The sequence below is a fragment of the Labrus mixtus genome, chromosome 11, assembly GCF_963584025.1.
Source record: "Labrus mixtus chromosome 11, fLabMix1.1, whole genome shotgun sequence".
NCBI lineage: Eukaryota > Metazoa > Chordata > Actinopteri > Labriformes > Labridae > Labrus > Labrus mixtus.
The window spans coordinates 19993020-19999019 of NC_083622.1; positions in this window are offsets into that span (position 1 = coordinate 19993020).

Here is a 6000-nt window from a genome sequence, read left to right on the forward strand (position 1 = left end):
GCAGAAGTCAGGTGGATACACAGCTGATAGTCCCACTGAATAGACTGTTAGAATTTGTATTATGGCAAGAAAAAAGCAGCTAAGTAAAGAAAAACGAGTGGCCATCATTACTTTAAGAAATGAAGGTCAGTCAGTCCGAAAAATTGGGGAAACTTTGAAAGTGTCCCCAAGTGCAGTCGCAAAAACCATCAAACGCTACAAAGAAACTGGCTCACATGAGGACCGCCCCAGGAAAGGAAGACCAAGAGTCACCTCTGCTGCGGAGGATAAGTTCATCCGAGTCACCAGCCTCAGAAATCGCAGGTTAACAGCAGCTCAGATTAGAGACCAGGTCAATGCCACACAGAGTTCTAGCAGCAGACACATCTCTAGAACAACTGTTAAGAGGAGACTGTGTGAATCAGGCCTTCATGGTAGAATAGCTGCTAGGAAACCACTGCTAAGGACAGGCAACAAGCAGAAGAGACTTGTTTGGGCTAAAGAACACAAGGAATGGACATTAGACCAGTGGAAATCTGTGCTTTGGTCTGATGAGTCCAAATTTGAGATCTTTGGTTCCAACCACCGTGTCTTTGTGCGACGCAGAAAAGGTGAACGGATGGACTCTACATGCCTGGTTCCCACCGTGAAGCATGGAGGAGGAGGTGTGATGGTTTGGGGGTGCTTTGCTGGTGACACTGTTGGGGATTTATTCAAAATTGAAGGCATACTGAACCAGCATGGCTACCACAGCATCTTGCAGCGGCATGCTATTCCATCCGGTTTGCGTTTAGTTGGACCATCATTTATTTTTCAACAGGACAATGACCCCAAACACACCTCCAGGCTGTGTAAGGGCTATTTGACCAAGAAGGAGAGTGATGGGGTGCTGCGCCAGATGACCTGGCCTCCACAGTCACCGGACCTGAACCCAATCGAGATGGTTTGGGGTGAGCTGGACCGCAGAGTGAAGGCAAAAGGGCCAACAAGTGCTAAGCATCTCTGGGAACTCCTTCAAGACTGTTGGAAGACCATTTCAGGTGACTACCTCTTGAAGCTCATCAAGAGAATGCCAAGAGTGTGCAAAGCAGTAATCAAAGCAAAAGGTGGCTACTTTGAAGAACCTAGAATATAAGACATATTTTCAGTTGTTTCACACTTTTTTGTTAAGTATATAATTCCACATGTGTTAATTCATAGTTTTGATGCCTTCAGTGTGAATCTACAATTTTCATAGTCATGAAAATAAAGAAAACTCTTTGAATGAGAAGGTGTGTCCAAACTTTTGGTCTGTACTGTATATTGGAAGTGAAACAGCCATGTGGTATAAAATCATTCAACACGTTTGCAATGTGATTGACTGTGAATATATTAGTTTTTTGCATGAATGGGTGCATAATGATAAGGATTAGTAGGGGATTTGTTATTTAGGTTAAACTCATTATCCAGATACACTTAATGGATTTAGTTCTAATTAATCAATCAGTGGGTAGGTAGGGTAGGTTGTGTTATATTGAAGGGTACCTTTTAACCACATACGTCTTATTTCCTTATCCTCTAATCACGGGATTATCTGATGGATTTCCGGTTTGACGGGCTAGTTTTTGTATTTCTAGTAACAACAACAACAACTTGTTCTGCCTGTTAAGGGTGATGTCTACGACATCATCAGAGAAGTGACGTCTTTGGCTTTTCTAGGATGCTCTAATCAGTCAAGTAGGATTGATTGTCTGCACTGTTACAGACAAAAAAAAACAGTAAAAAAAAAAAAAAGTCCTTTTGTAAAGGACCAGTGTAGGGAAAAAAATAACAACCTCCAATTCCTAAACTTACATGAATGACCTAAAAAAATGAAGCTTACAAAATCCAACTCATTAACCTCTTCTAAATGAAGACAAAAATAATTATCTCATCTGTTTTTTTTAGTGAGAATATCATTTTCAAGTTGAAAATTACTCAAGTTTTTTCTTCCTGTTAAATACTCTTAAATCAGTTTTTATATTCAAAAGCGTTAAACAGGCCTATAATTTTAAGTACAGTCAGTTAACTAACAAAATTATCTCATTTGTTTTTTATTCTTCAATTATTTTTATCAAACATGTCCATTTTCGTATTAAATGTACACTAAATCGGGGCGCTGGTGGCGCAGTGGGTAGTGCGCGCGCGCCCCATGTATGGAGGCTGTCATCTCAGGCGGGCGGCCTGGGTTCACATCCCACCTGTGGCTTCCTTCCTGCATGTTGTTCCCCACTCTCTCTCCCTGATTTCGGACTCTATCCGCTGTCCTATCTCTCCATTAAAGGCATAAAAAGCCCCCCAAAAATAAATCTTAAATGTACACTAAATTAAATTTAGAGATCTAGAGATTAAAGGAAAAGGTTCTTTAGGAGTCTGCAGTGACTGGTTTCAATCAATATGCAGTTAACCCACATGAAACATTCGCCAAGTCTCTTGTGATGTGTGGTGAGGCATATGTGACGAGGTCTTCTGAATCATACATGTCGTCCAAAACGTGGAACATGTGCTGATACACACATACGTCTCCACACAAGTTCACGCACGCTCACATGTAGTGACACACAGACACATGGGGCTGCCATCATATTGGACACGTTGTGTTATTTGCTCTCACATGATGGATGTTTTCACACACGAGGCTTCTAAATGGTAAACTGACTCTACTTATGCTTCCAACCACCGTGAGCGCTTTCACACTACATGGAAACGTTTGTGGAAAAACAAGGAGTATGACCCAATTTCATACAACAACAAAAAAGTGTTTTGTTTTTTTTTACAAAAAGGCAAAAAAAATAAGCTTACTTTTTTAAATGCCCAAACCAAAACCCATCAAAAGCATAACAAGAGAAACAAAAAAAGAGCTACGGGAAAACATTGGAAACACTGAGAGGTAGGACGTATGAACTGACACAGAAGGGAACAAACACACAGCCTGAATCAACAGGCTAATCAAACACAGGAGTGACAAACAGGTGAAACTGGTAAAGCCAATCAAAAAGGGAGGGAAACACACAAAGGAGGAAGTAACACAAGACCAGAAACACTGGGGGCAAACACTACAAAATAAAACAGGAAAAAGTAAAGCTCATGGAATTGAAACAGGAAAATACACACAGGGAATAGAGAAACAAAATGACTAAATAAAACAGGAAATGACAACAAAACAAGGAATTAAACAAGAGTGAATGATGACAAATTCTTCTGAAGTTAAAGATGTGAGGACACTGGTCCACGCAGCCCTGTATCAGAGAGTGATACAGAGTGGTAAATGGCCCAACTCCAAAGATATGAACCGGTTTATTGAGGTTTTGCTGCATGTTCTTCATATGTGCTCAGCGTCTTGAATCTCCTGAGACTCTTATGTTCATCTCTTACCTTTTACAAGAATGACATTTGGTGTTAGGTGACTTGCAAAAAAGAAAGCAAAAGTTTGTATAGTATTACATCAGGTTGTGTTGCACTGTCCCATGTCTTTTTTATCTCTTGTGTTTTTGTCCACTGATGCAAATCAAATTTCCCTTCCAGCTACAATAAAGGTCTGAACTGAACTGAACTGAACACAAATAAAGCAACAACATGTCTGAATTTGTTTAAAGCAATCAACAGTCTCCACCTCAGAAAACAAGTCATGAGGACTTTTTATGAAGGAAGTAAAGCCGCCCGTACTTTGTACTTGTTGTTTACCAATTGAAAATGTTCATATAACCTGTAAAACCATCTTTGAGTTGCTATCTGGCCTATTAAAAATGTGTAGTGAAACGCCACTCCTTTCAGTCTTTCTGGTAACCTCCCAGCTTTCTCTTTTCCCGTAAAACATTGAACTGTTTTAAACTTTAAACATTAAAGCATCCATCTTTAAAGCCTTATGGTCAATGTGTTTATTTATACATGCATTACAGTGAATCCATGTGTTTTTCTGGGAATAAACTTGTTCATGTCCCATTAAGTCCAATGATGGGATTTTTATGCTCTTCTTTACTCTGTGGAAGTTGAGCTTTGAAAATCCACAGAGTGCACACTAGTATACACTAGTATAAGCTAGACTGAAGTGCTGGTTGATAATGGGCAATGACAGGTCATAGGAGCATATGGCGTCTAGCCACTGTTGTGTCCCTAGAATTCCTCTTAATCTCTCATGTGTCTCATTTGACTTTATTTTTTGTTCCCCTGTAGAAGAAGCTGTCATCTTTTTTTTCTTTTTTTTTTTACTGCAAGTGTCCCATTTTCACTTTCATCCACACGAATCCATCAGATGCCCAATGACTCTGAAACAAACAGCTGAGCTGACTGGCCAAAACACGCACACACACACACACACACACACACACACACACACACACACACACACACACACACACACACACACACACACACACACACACACACACACACACACACACACACACACACGCACACACACACACACAAACACTGATGAGCACGACTGAAGCTGTGAGCATGTTTCAACACGCTATCTCCTGCTTTAGCCAAATAGAGGAATTAATGAGGATAAAATAACAGGCTGTCCTGATGGGATCATGTGACATTGTGTATGTGTTACTGAATCAGATTTAAAACAGCTGTTACTCACCAACCATTGTGGATTGTTAAAAATAAAATACATCCCTAAGAGTATTTTCTACTTCATGAAGCTGTTTATTTGATCTTATTCACCGAAAAATGTTGGTTTTGAGTATGAGCAATACCGACTAGGGTTATTGAACCTTCTGCTCTTGTGTCCTTTATTAACCTTTTTCTATGGTGATTAAGTCACCAGAAACTTTGACCTTTGTATTCATCGTCTTGTTGGAATTATGCTTATCTGAAAAGGAATGACATCAAGCTGTAAGTCCAATAAAGAAACATTTATACGATTCTTCTCAATAAGAAACTGAGCAGGAATTCAATCAGTTGACACTTGTTTTTCCTGGGAAAATGGCAAGCTGTCAAATAACAGTTGTAATGTGCTTTTCAAAGGGCTGCAGGTCTTTGAAGATAATTAAAAAAAAAAAACCTTATCAGTTTTCTGCAGCAAAGCATGGTTTTGGAGCATGAGCGCTGTGTCCCCTGTTCACGCATGAAGCCTCTTCCATTCAATCGTAAAGTAATCCTGTGAGTTTAACATTCATGGAGAAGCTCGTTGGTCGGTTCAGTCTTCAGGAGTGAGTTGACTAGTCCAGTCAAGTTAAATTATAGAACACATTTCAGCAACGAGGCAATTCACATGTGCTTCACACAAGACATCAAAAAGCATCATGACAAAGGCAAAAGGAAACTTTGAAAAATAAAATTTAAAAATCATTAAAACATACAATTAACAAGAGAGGAGAGAAAATTAAATATCAGAGACGTTTGAATGTCAGAATATTAGTTAAAGTTAAAATAGAACTATCCAAAAAAAAATTCAGGAATAAGACATTCAGCTGAAAAAAACATTAAAATAAAAAATATATAACTAGCCTGTAGTTATTGATTTGTAATGGTGATGTTATCTGCTCTGTGCTCCTTTCAGTGATGTATCGCTCTTTAGTGCTCGATTTCAGAGTCGACAGATACAGATTCACCTGCAGGCCTAACTCACAGTTTGCTCTGTCTGTGTTCGGGCACAGCCCTAAGGTGCCCTGGAAACCCCACCCAGGGGTGCTGTGGTGGTGAAAGCCACCCACTGTCATTACCGTTTACATTACACCAATTTGATTTCAATATTGTGTTGGGTCTGTCAATAAAAGTGAACGTTTTATACAAGTAATCAGCTCTTTGCTTAAAAGAATCCAGTGCTCTGAAGTCACTGACCCCTGAGTCTTACTGTCCCGCTGGACCCAGATTCACCTGCTGGTCTCGCCAGATCCACCCCAGAACATCTTCCCGAGGATTTAGGCTCACAGTTTACTCCGTCTTTGTCCAGTCACAGCTCACAGGCTGGCTCAGACTTCCAGATACCCCCTGCAGGGGCACCTTACAAAGCCCAACTCCCACCAGTTGAGGATTAAAATGCCTAGAATA